The following is a 13,260-nucleotide window of genomic DNA, read 5'->3' on the forward strand; positions in this document are numbered from 1 at the left end:
AAGCAAGTTTAAGAGTTTAGTCAACTTTTACATTTTTTGAGTTGGTGAAATGTACTTTTTTTAGTTCTCTTCTACTCAAGAATGTGTTTGTCAAGCTGACAATTGAGTGGCCCGACCAAGCAAGGAGGCAGAGGCAGAACGTCCAAAAATATAACCCGGTGTGGGCATTTATTAAATCATAAACATCATTCACAGCCTCAATCCGGCTGAACATGTGCACACCGTCACCAACCACAGGGATTTTACACCACACTCCCTGCCTCCTAACAGACAGGGAAACAGAGCCTAAATACACACCCACTAATCAGCAATTAGACACAGGTGAGGGGGGAGCAATTAGACACAGGTGTGGGGGGGGGAGACAACACCGGGCACCAGGTGAACATAATCAGGAGTAACAGAAAGAACGGGAGGGGGAACACTTTTCAAAATAAAAAACACATGTGCAATATACAGTACAAGGCCTGAAGCCGTCAGTCCATAGTGACGAAGTTATCTTCGTCACAGTGTTACTTTGCTAAAACTTAAAAAATATGTGTCAAGTGGTTCCAATCAGTTATAGGAGTTGGGTAAACTCACTAATGTGATTTTTTTCTGCACTTTTCTACAATTAAAAGCCCAGATATTAAGTGTAACCAATGCAAATAACAATATGCTAAGAACCACATAAGACAAGAATAAATAAAGTAAATTATAAAACACAATTGAGTTGCCGGAACCTATATACGACAAACACTTCCTGATTTCAATCCAACCCTTTAAATATTTGATAGCATTGAAACATTGCAGATTAAACAAATACATTTAAAAAAGGGAACGTTATGGACATGTTAATACATCTGATGAAAATGTGATTATTTCAAAACAGTTGTCATAAAACAGTAACAAGTTTGTTTGAAAGCACAACACATGAACATACATGGAGACACATGGTTATTACTTAATGGTTATTCCAACTGGATCTGGCTCGTGGGCAACGTATCACTTCATGCTGTGCTTCACGAGCCTGTTGCACTTCGACCACTGCTGTTCCCTGTAAATACAAACAAAACACTAAATTGAGTACAAATCAGGACACACCATGTGTTTTCCTCAAAACAAAAATCAAATCCGTCTTGAAAACATAACGAGCCAGTTTACATTAGCTGTTAACAGATGGTAACAGAGGTACTATTCACATGCATTACAAGGGGTTTAAGCCATCAAAAAAAAGGCTGGTTTTGCAAGAAAATGAACCACATGGTCATGATATTGATATAGTTCATAAAATGTGCAACTACTTATCTTTAACCCCACCTCATGCGCAGAGATGTATATAAAGTGGCACATGGGTCCTAGAAAAAAAAGAACAGACGATTATTTCAACTTTTATCTTGATAAGTGAGAGCGCAGGCCAGTCTACATGAATGCAGGGCAAGGCACGTTTCTGTCCAAAGGTTCCACGATGGAGTTGATAATGTTTTAAAATATCACTTTGAGTAGTGACACTAGTGCTGCATAGTTTACATCTCCATCCCATCAGTGATTCAAAAAATAGAAATGGGTACGTTTACCTGATGCTCATTACATTAGTATGTAAACATAACACGTCTTGAATTAACCTCTGAAACAATAACTTTAGTCTGACACACTCAAGGGCTTACCTGATGTGAACCTGAAGTCGATAGCAGGAGGCAAAATGTCTTCAAGAGGAGGTGTGACTGTTTTCTGGGGAGGCAAATAAAAGAACAAAATAGTTACATGATGACAATGTAACAATCATTTCAGTAGAATTCATTAAAACATTTAATTCAATTAATGGAATCAAACATAATTAAAACTCAAGCATCATTTAAAACGGTATTGTATTTATATACATTTATAAGGATGGCATTTATTAAGGATGGTATTGTTAGATACCAGTACAATTCCATGATTCTCTACACAGCAGATCCTAATTACTTCAATATACACTCCTTTATCTTGTTTGCATACTGTCTAATATCTACTTTATATTGTAGTAAAACATCTCCTTAATAGAACTGTATTTATTGATATTTCTCGCTAAAGACTGCATTTTACTGGACTACATTGAACACATCTTGCTGTTAGAAATGCATCCAATACACACTTTTACTGAATTGCACCTGAATGCACCTTAACTGAAGTCACCTCCGTCACTTTCTACTGAGAGCTAACGTTAACTCTCCTGCAAATTCCAACATGGATTTGCATCTATAGTGTTGCATAAGCATGCAAAATATAGTTTGTACTTAATTTTGTATAATAAGTCGATGCTGTAACTGCAGACTATGAGTTTAAATTGGGTGCACTAAGATTGTTCATTGCTCACAGTTAAACAAACGGTGAAATACAGAGGAATGTTAAATGTTGTACCATTATGTGCGCCCTTGCTCATTATGTCCTGCAGAGGGCAATGTTGTCTGCAGTGCGTCCAGGACGTGACGTCACTGACTATACCTTGCACTACCTGTGGCCACTACCTTATCCGTCCAGATGTTGTTTGGATACAGAGCGGCAGCACAACCGCATCTCTCCTACCACGATATAAATAAATATTCCTAATGAAGGCTAAAGAAAGCTGTCTACTACTGAGTTCTATTAAATCTCCACCGCAACGCACTCCGCCTAACAAGGAACTCATATCAAATAGGCGCATTTCCAGCGCAGGTCTCGCTCGACTTAGTACGGTTTTGTTTGTTTTCAAATTTGAGTGCTTCAACACTTTATAACCGCTCTAAACAATGCGCAATGGGTGGGTTTTTGTCGTAGTTGGCGTTGTTGCTGTTGAGTTGTTGTTGGCATTGCATTTGGATTTGCATTGGATCATTATAGAGCAAGCCAGGAAGAAAGATAGGTCGTTCTGGCTCGTGAAACACTTCGAAATGTGGAGAAGTTGTGAACAAAAAGACAATGAGTAATATAAAAACACTTCAATAGTTTAAGGAATAGATAGCCCTTCCTCCAAAGCCCGGAATAGTTAACATTTTAATCATTGCTTTTCAACTTTAATACTTAGTAACTGATAAAAGAGCCTCTCCGCTCAAAAAAATGTCCAGCACTCTCTAGTCTCTTCTCAATAACCAAATACACACAATTATCAATCTTTAATTGCAAATAGAACATGATATTCAGTCTTAGTGTGTGTGTGCCTCGAATATATTTCAAGGCAAAGATACGTAATAATAATAGATTTAATTTGTTAGCGTTTTTTACAGGTGCTCAAAGACGCTTTACAGATATAGTGAAGAGAAAAAAAAGAAAAGAACAACAAATAAATATATAGTTAAAGTTAAAGTCAAATAATACAAAAACAATCACACATTAAAAGCCAGATTGAAGAGGGGAGTTTTTGTGAGTTTTTTGAAGGTGGTGAGGTCAGTGCAGTCTCTGATGGGTTGTGGGAGTGAGTTCCAGAGGGAGGGGGCAGCGACGGAGAAGGCTCTGTCCCCCCAGGTCCGGTGATTGGTGCGAGTGGGGACGGATAGGAGGTTGGCTTCTGATGAGCGGAGGCAGCTGGAAGGGGTGTGGTGGTGCAGCAGGTCTGTGAAGTAGGGGGGGGGCTGATTGTTGAGGGCTTTGTGAGTAATGAGGAGGACTTTGAAGTTGATTCTTTGACGGACGGAGAGCCAGTGGAGGTTCTGGAGGACGGGAGTGATGTGGTCTCGGGAGCGGGTGTTGGTGAGGAGGCGGGCAGCAGAGTTCTGGATATGTTGGAGTTTATTGAGGAGGTTGGATGGTATGCCGTAGAGCAGCGGTTTTCAAAGTGTGAGGCGCGCCTCCCCTAGGGGGCGCCAGAGAGCTTCAGGGGAGGCGCAGCGTGAGACACAAAAGAACGAGAAAAAGACGAGTAAAGTGACACATGCCCACTTGTGGCTGTCTGTGGACAGTGAGTTCCCCCACCTCGCCAAAAAGGCTGTAAAAGTGCTCATTCCCTTCCCCTCCACCTACCTGTGTGAGTGCAGGTTTTCCGGATTGACTTTGATCAAAAGCAAGTACCGGTCAAGGCTGCAGCCAGAGTATGATCTGCGTTTATTCCTGTGTGCATCAAAGATGCAGACTCATTGTTCCCACTAAAGTAGGGGTGAGTGTAATAAGGAGGCAAAGTTGACGTTCAGTGTGTTGCCGGGAGCATATAAGGATTTATCCACCATGTTGAAAATGTTAAAAAAAATATGTCTTGAGAACACGGCGTGCGGAAATATACGGGTCGTGCTGCAGCTAGATGTGCCTGTCCTCTGTAAGAAGGTGTAGGCGACTGACATGCAAGGAAGAACGGCTGTCCACAGGCTGTTCCAACTTTAACAACTGTATTAAATTCCATGGTATTGAATTGAACATGCAATTGTAATTGGGTGTGTGGTATATTTTCATGCACGGACACGCATGTTCCACAACACACAAACTGAACAACACTCAATTTTGCCGATTGCTACCAGCGTCCTTGTGATCTTGTTATAATAACAAGTGCATGTTACTGATGCAATATGGTTGAGACCATTTGGGCTTATTCTAGAGGGGTGCAAGGAATAGTCCAAGTAGTGGGGGAGTTTTATACAATATGTTTAAAACATAAAAATAAAAAGGTTTAAAAAAGTTATTGTTTAATGTTTTAAGGAGGTGACGCTACTCAGCCAATCAAATCGGTGCAGTCAGCACGATGGATTCAAACACACACACAGAGACGAGACAAGAGGAGAGAAACAGTCGGAGTAATTTCAAATGGCGGAAGGTAGACAGTGAAAACAGAGCATTTAATTAAATTTTCTCTTACTGGACCTCTTTGAAATGCAATTGAATACCCCTGCATTATAGCAACAACAACAATAATAATAATAATAATAATAATAACATCAATAATAATTGGGAGGGGGGGCGCGGCTGTTCTTATGTTCTCTGAGGGGAGGCTCACCTACCCACACTTTGAAAACCCCTGCCGTAGAGGATGCTATTGTAGTAGTCGAGTCGTGATGCGATGAATGCATGAATCAGGGTTTCAGCAGCAGAGGAGGAGAGTGAGGGGCGGAGACGGGCAATGTTTTTGAGGTGGAAAAAGGCGGTCCTGGTGATATGATTTATGTGGTGGTTGAATTTGAGCTGACTGTCGATGATGACTCCGAGGTTGCGGATGTGAGGGGGGGAGATAGAGTGTGGCTGTTAATGGTGAAGTTGAAATTCTGGATGGTTTTGGTACGGGATGGGGGGCCGATGATTATGATGTCTGATTTGGCACTGTTCAGTTGGAGATAGTTTGTTTGCATCCATGCTTTTATTTCTGAGAGACAGTTGGTGAGAGTGGAGTGTGTTGTGGGGGTGATGGTTTTTGTTGAGATATAAAGTTGGATGTCATCGGCGTAGCAGTGAAATTGAAGGTTGTGGCGACAAATAATTTTTCCAAGGGGGAGCATGTAGAGGATGAAGAGGAGGGGGCCAAGCACCGAACCCTGGTGGACGCCTTGGGACAGAGGAGCAGTGGAGGAGGTGCAGTTGTTGATGTTGATAAACTGATGTCTGTCGGTGAGGTAGGATTTCAGCCAGGAGAGTGCAGTGTCGGTGATGTTGAGTGATGATTTGAGGAGGGACAGCAGGATGGTGTGGTTGACGGTGTCAAATGCTGCGGTGAGGTCAAGGAGGATGAGGATGTTCAGGTTGCCGGAGTCAGAGGAGAGGAGGAGATCGTTTTGTGATTTTCAGAAGAGCTGTTTCTGTGCTGTGTTTTGATCGGAAACCGGATTGAAATGGCTCAAAGAGGTCATTGGAGCTGAGGTGGGATTTTAGTTGTGAGGCAATGACACGTTCAAGTATTTTTGACAGAAAGGGGAGATTTAAGATGGGCCGGAAGTTGGACATGATGTCAGGTGTGAGTCCAGGTCTTTTGAGAATGGGTGTGACAGCAGCCAGTTTGAGAGAGGGGGGAACTGATCCAGATCTGAGGGAGGAGTTAATGATGGTGGCGATGAGTTGGGAGATGGCAGGGAGGCTCTCTTTAACACATTTGGAGGGCATTGGACCAAGTGTGCAGGTGGAGTTAATTCCAGTCATGAAGTCGGACAGTTTCATGGGGGTCACAGGGGAGAAGTGGGACAGGGGCTGTGAGGTGAAGGGGGGGAGCCAGGAGGGGAGGTTGGGGGTGCTGATGAGGGTGTCAGATTGCTGTAAATGTTGCTGATTTTGGTTTGGAAAAACGAGAGGAAGGAGTTGTGTCACAGTCCTTGGTTTATGTCACGGTTTTAGTGTTGTCTGTCTGGTTATGGGTTTTTTAAGTCTGTTCATTCGGTGTTTTGTCTTCCTCCTTGTGTTTTGTCTGGTCCTCCTCCCTGTCGTTAGTTTCCCTGGTGTGTCTGATTGTCTCATTGTGTTCACCTGTTGCCCTTGTGTTTCTCCCTCCCCTGCCCAGATGTGTCTTGTGATTACCCTTCTGTGTATTTAGTCTTCCCCTGTGTTCCATGTCGGTTCATTGTTTCCCCTCCATGTTATTCCACGGTCTGTGTTCTTTGTGCTGCTCGTTTATTTTGGATACTGCCTTGGACACTGCCTTTTTTGCCAAAGCTGTTATTATTTAATAAAGCTCGCTTTTCGTTAATACTGCTTTTGGGTCCTACCTTTTCCACGCACCCTGACAGAATGAACTGACCAACAATGGACCCAGCGGATTTTTATGATTTTGAGTTGGATCTGTTCGATCTGGATTTCTCCCTACAGTGTTATCATGCCAAGTGGAGTGGAACCTCTTCTAGAAGGGACAAAGAGGCTATCCTCAAAAAGGCACAAATGGAGGTGGCCGAAATGCCTTGGTTGAGGAGTTCGTTGCCTGAGTGGTTACAACTTTTCACAAGTTGTCCTCAGGACTTGTCCGAAGCTTCTAACCCTTTCCCGGGATCCGACTACTGTCCTGTTGGAGGTCCACGGAGTCTCCACAAAGCCTCTAGGAGACGCAGGGCCAGGATACCGGCCCGCAGAGCCATGGTTTCAGTTTAAGATTCTGTATTTAGAAACGATGGCAGTGTGTGAATGGTAAACATAAACTCCAGGTTTCAGCAGGTCAGAAAGCTGACGGTCGATATCAGCCATGATCCCGGCTTCAGTTCCGGTTTCCACAGCCATGGATCCATGCACCAGTACCGGCCCGCAGAGCTGTGTTTCCTTGCTCGATTGCCTGGCCCACACAGCCATGGTCCAGGCCTCTGTTCCGGTTCCAGCGGCTCCAGTTCCAGCCTCAGACCTTTTCTCAGGAACCCGTCTGGCGTTTGGAGGTCCACGGAGCCTCCAAAAGGTCTCTGCAAGATGCAAGGCCAAGATTCCAGCCCGTACTCCAGCGGCTCCGGCTCCAGTGCCGGTCCCAGCAGCCATGGTTCCGGCCCCAGTTCTGGCCCCAGCAGCCATGGTTCCGGCCCCAGTTCTGGCCCCAGCAGCCATGGTTCCGGCCCCAGTTCTGGCCCCAGCAGCCATGGTCCCGACTTCAGCTTCGGCTCCAGTGCTGGCTCTCCGGCCGACGCCAGCTCCCCGTGTCCTGTCGACACACCGGCCGACTCCAGCACCTCGTCTCCTGTTGGCTCTCCAGCCGACGACAGCTCCCCGTGTCCTGTCGGCGTACCGGCCGACTCCAGCACCTCGTCTCCTGTTGGCTCTCCAGCCGACGCCACCTCCCCGAGTCCTGTCGGCGTACCGACCATCTCAAGTCACCTGGATACTGCTCGAGTTCCCTCTCAAGTCCCCTCTCAAGTCTCCTCTCGAGTTCCCTCTCAAGTATCCTCTCGAGTTCCCTCTCAAGTCCCCTCTCAAATCAACTCTCGAGTTCCCTCTCGAGTCCCCTCTCAAGTCTCTTCTCCAGTCCCCTCAAGTCACCTCTCGGGTTACCTCTCGAGTTCCCTCTCGAGTCTCCTCTTGAGTTCCCTCTCAAGCCACCTCTCAGTTTCCCACTCAAGTCACCTCTCAAGTCACCTCTCGAGTCTCCTCTCGAGTTCCCTCTTGGGTCGCCTCTCAGGTTACCTCTCGAACTCCCTCTCGGGTCCCCTCTCGAGTCTCCTCTCGAGTTCCCTCTCAAGTCCCTACCCAATGTCCTGGTCCGTTGGAGGTTCCGCTGGGGGTCTTGCCAACCCTATGTCCTGTGCCGTTGGAGGCCCCGACGACTACTGTTCTGCCGGTGGTCCTGCCAACCCTCTGTACTGTGCCATTGGAGGCCCCGCCGACTACTCTTCTGCCGGGGGTCCTGCCAACCCTATGCCCTGTGCCGGTGGAGGTCCCGCCGACTACTCTCCTGCCGGGGGTCCTGCCAACTCCATGTCCTGTCCCGTTGGGGGTCCCGCCGACTACTCTCCTGCCAAGGGTCCTGCCAACCCTGTGTCCTGTGCCGTTGGAGGTCCCGCCGACTGCTCTCCTGCCGGGGGTCCTGCCAACTCCATGTCCTGTCCCGTTGGAGGTCCCGCCGACTACTCTCCTGCCGGGGGTCCTGCCAACTCCATGTCCTGTTCTGTTGGGGGTCCCGCCGACAACTCTTCTGCCGGGGGTCCTGCCAACCCCTTGTCCTGTTCCGTTGGAGGCCCCGCCATCACCTGTCTCGCCGGGGGTCCTGCCAACTCCTGGTCCTCTTCCGTTGGGGATCCTGCCGAAGCCTGTCCCACTGACTCCGGTTCCTGTTCGGCCGACACCGGGTCCTGCCCGGCCTCCGGAGCTGTCTGGTCTTCGCCCTCGAGCCCGGCCACCTGAGAGCCGCGGTCTTCGCCCTCGAGCCCGGCCCCCTGAGTTCGCCCGTTGTGGCCTTCGCCCCTCCATAGACTCTGCCTTGCCCCCGGGCCGTCCGCCCGAGACCCCCACCATGGAGTCTGCCTTGCCCCCGGGCCGTCCGCCCGAGACCCCCTCCTCGGTCTCTGCCTTGTCCCCAGGCCGTCCGCCCGAGACCCGTCCTCCAGACCCGCTCCACCCACCCTTTCTCGGCCCTAGTTATGTGATATTTTGGATACTGCCTTTTTTGCCACAGCTGGTATTATTTAATAAAGCTCGCTTTTCGTTAATACTGCTTTTGGGTCCTACCTTTTCCACGCACCCTGACAAGTTACACTGTTCGGTGGTGAAGGACAAGGTGGCGTTGTCACAGGAAGGGCCGTATCCAGGATTTCCTAAATACTGAGGTCCAAACATGTTAGGGGGTTCGGGGGACACCCCCCGAGATTTTTGGTATTTTCATTTTCAAGTTAGGTGCTTTTTAAGTCCTGTGGGGGGTCAAAAATTGGCTAAGAAGAAACATCAGGGATGGGGATTATGGTAGCTTTTATTTCCTTTCTGATAATAGCAGCTATACCACCACCCCGCCCTTGTGGGCGAGGTTTGTCAATGTATGTGAATCCTGCTGGGGTGATTTGATTCAAAGAAAAATAGTCCAGGGGTTTTTGCCATGTTTCGGTCAGATACAGAAAGTCCAGGTTATTGTCTTTAATGAATTCATTCAGAATGTGGCTTTTATTGTGGATGGAGCGTGTGTTGAGCAGGGCTGCTCTGAGGTGACGTTGCATTGGGGGGGGTTGTGTGGACCGGGGGAGTGGAAGGAGATTGGTCGGATTCACGTGTTTGTTGTGATGGCATAGTGAATAGGGGCGTGTGACAGGACCGAATGGACGGGATGGAGTGTGGAGACGTGGAATGAAATGAAAACTTACGGCCAGAGCCTCTGTGTGGAGGACGGCGTTTGCGGAGTATTTCATTATCTGTGAGGATGTCCATGCAGTCCGGAGGTCGGCGGTTATCAAAGGAGTGGAGATCTGACAGGGAGTAGAGCGGCGGCATGATCCGGTGAAGTGGCGCTAGCACGGAGCTAGCTAATGCTGGGGACCCGGGCAGCAGAGACCAGGAGCCGGCTGACCGTGGAAGAAGGAGCGGTGTGAGTCCAGATAAAATGAGAATGATAATCCACAGCATATCAGGAGAATAATTCCAGTGGTTGCCGGAGGAGAATCGTAGGAGGGGCTGACAGCCTGGTGCAGAGTGGGAGCCGGGTGACCAGCCTACTAGCTAGCTTGATAGCCACCGGCTGTAGGCGGCAGGGAGAGACGATGTCAGCGGGGAAGCCGGCTGATCGCAGCGGGATGGGAAGACCCACACGAGCCGCGGAGTTAGGGTGGAGTCGGGGTGGAGTTGGGGTTGTTAGAGTTGGTGAGGTCCTGATAATTTATTCCGGGAAATTACTCTGACCTACTAATTGACCTAACCGAAGTTATTGAGTCTATGTAAGTTTACTGGTTGGCTCAGATCCACCAACGTCTTCAAGATCTCACCTCTATTAACTCCCCGAAGAACCAGGTTCAATTAACTGCTGTTTCAATTCAGACAACTCTCTTAAATCTGTTTAAGCGATCCTGAAGGATTTTGATATCAGTAAATGAAGTGTGGCCCTACCTACGTGTGAGTGTGGCAGTGTGAAATCTTACCTTTGAAGCAGGAGAGGAGAGCGCTGATGTCTTCTTAAGTTGTCCCAATCCAAAAGGTGGGATCAGTTTATTTGAAGAAAAATAGGTCCAAACTAATACAGGGTTTTTACCTTCTCTCTTTACAACATTATAATTATACTAAACATATCATGCTGGGGTTATTTTCTAATCTAAAACCTTAATTCATAGTTTTACATTTATTACCAAAATTGTCATTTCAACTGCCCAATTCAGTTTTGATTTTAAAATTTCCGGATAGAATTTAGAGGCATTTCCTCATAAATGACCGGTGATAATAAAAAGTACATTCAAACTTTCATTTTTCACCCACTCAATTCACATCAATTTCATACCTTTTTTCCCGACACAGATGGCGGGAATAACATTCAAAAACCCATACCTGTCCGCTTGAATTCGGAGAAAGATTCCTCACAGCTGGCGGGCCTAATATTCACAACCACTCTCCTATATTCCAACTCAGATGGCGGGATTAACATTAAAAAACCCATACCTGTCCGCTTGAATTCGGAGGAAGATTCCTCACAGCTGGCGGGCCTAATATTCACAAACACATCACCCATCAAATCATTCCACTCAGTTCACAAAGTAATTCACTCAAGCATTCAACCAAGAAATGTTGAGAGATATTTACCAAGTCTGAGAGAACCTTACCGAGAGCTATTAACCCAGCTCTGAGGGACAGAGCTTTTACCGGGAGAGAGTATACCAGGAGAAACCCCCCTCCTCTCTCTCAGCTTGATCCCAAAAAGCAGTGTGTTTATGCTCAACAACAGGATATAAAAACCTAAGACACCTCCTCCACACCCATATTTGTGGAAACTGGGCATGGCCTCTGATGTACAGGACTGGACATGACCAGACATATTCTATTGGCTATGGCATAAGACACACCTTCCCATGTTGTGTAAAAAGGACATGACCCCTACTCTGCAGGACTTGCAAAATATTATTCTCGGCTATGACAAAACCACCTTTTTGGGGCCTCAGTGTGTTTCTCCTTAAGTCCGGAGCCCCCCTCCCTGTGTACTGCTGTGAGGGAAGAGGGAAGAAACTGCCTTCTCCCTTATCAGTGACACCCATAAATCATTATAGGCCTTACACTCAATTTAACAAACCACTTTGTTTTGTTTATACTGTAAATATGGAAAAACCTAAAATATGAAGCATTTTCATTGTGGGTTATACAAGAATATAATTGATTATACGAACTAACTGTCGTTTTAATTATTCAATCTGATATGGAGATCTCAACAGGGTGGAGACAGAAATGTTAGCTCAGCAGACTTCAGGGAGCCGAGGAGCATCTAGGTAGCAGCCTGCTAGGTCCGATAATGCTAGCTAGCTAGCGGCCTAGGGACGGTGAGCAGGAAAGAGCCAGCAGGTAGGAGATAACAACACAAAGATTTGTGTCGATTCGATATAGAGATGCTGCTATTTTTGCTGATGACTGACGTTTCAAAAGTAGAGAGCCAGACAGGAGAGGTTCTGATCTGGACTAAAGAACAATATTTGGGGCGGAGGAGCGGTGAACAAACAACACCAGCACCCTCAGCGACCCGGGGAAAAAAAAGAAAAAGTAAATAACACTTGCTAGTTAAAAAGCAGTAATTAATAACTCAGGTGGCATGCTTACTTGTTTTACGATGGTTTGAAGAGGATCCAACGCAAACACGTGTCCAACTGCTGAAGAATCGCTGCAAAGAAGAACAGGAAGTCTCTTCTTCTTCTTCTCTTGTTTTTCGCAGATTGCAAACAACTTAAAAGGTGCACACCGCCACCTACTGTACATGAGTATGAATCATCACATCATTCCAACTCTTTAACCTATGATCTAATCAAAATTAAATTAAAATAAATCAATAAAACCATGAAATAAATAAAACAAAAATACAAATCTATGTTCTTTCCTGACCTAATGTTAAATTATTTGTCCTACCCCAGTTTCACTCAAGAAAGTAAACAGTGCCTTTCTGGTAGCTCTTACTCCCTCTCCTTTTGTTCCCAAAACACCAACCACACTCCACTCCCTCTCTGCCTCTAAGACTTTAGCCTTTAATTGTTCTCTTTCCGCTTTATAGATGTCACAATGTAACAATATATGTTCTACATCTTCTTTTACTGCACTGTTCCCACACTTGTTACTGTCACTTTTCCCCATGATATAAAGCCGTGTGATTTATTCTGAGTCTAGCCATCATAATTTCCTCCCTTCTGTTTCTTTCTTTATGAATATTAATTGTAACTGTCTTTTGTACTTTGTGATAGTCTTTGCCTTTCTGGTCTTTCTCCCACCTTTTCTGCCAGATCTCCATCCCTTTCTTCTTAATGAATGCTTTTCCTTCTCCTTTACCAAGTTGAACTGGTAATGTTATTTGCTTTTGTAGTGCACTTTTTGCTAATTTATCAGCATACTCGTTCCCTTTCACCCCCTCATGTGCAGGCACCCAGCAGAACTGTAGATCTATGCCGCGTCTGTGCAGTCTTAACCAGTGGCGTTGCGCAATATTTCGGGGCTCCCCCGCAGGTCGGACAATGGGGCCCCGCCCCCTCCCCTAAATCAATAATAGACTGACATGGGATAGACATCGCGGCAACTTTTTTAAATGTTTATTTTTTCAGGCATCTTTTGTAAACAGTATAGGTCAGTAGGAACTTTCTGTATAAAGATACATCTGATTTAAACAGTATAGGGTCAGTAGGAACTTTCTTTATAAAGATACATCTGATTTAAACAGTAGGGTCAGTAGGAACTTTCTGTATAATATACATCTGATTTAAACAGTAAGGTCAGTAGGAACTGTATAATAATATACATCTG

General features: G+C 46.0%; 1 protein-coding gene and 1 long non-coding RNA gene across 7 annotated transcripts in view; one reads left to right on the forward strand and one right to left on the reverse strand.

Annotated features, from left to right (window-relative positions):
- The window catches only part of LOC307041415 (dickkopf-related protein 3-like), a 40,176-nt gene that overhangs the window by 15,967 nt on the left and 10,949 nt on the right, over positions 1-13,260 (forward strand). The gene's annotated exons all lie outside the window — the stretch shown is intronic.
- Positions 142-12,490, reverse strand: LOC307041418. Its single transcript, XR_013808753.1, has 3 exons — positions 10,422-12,490; positions 1,644-1,707; positions 142-1,334 (listed from the first exon to the last, which is right to left on the reverse strand). It is a non-coding gene; the product is annotated as an uncharacterized lncRNA (long non-coding RNA).

This window comes from Notothenia rossii, assembly GCF_949606895.1.
Source record: "Notothenia rossii genome assembly, chromosome: 5".
NCBI lineage: Eukaryota > Metazoa > Chordata > Actinopteri > Perciformes > Nototheniidae > Notothenia > Notothenia rossii.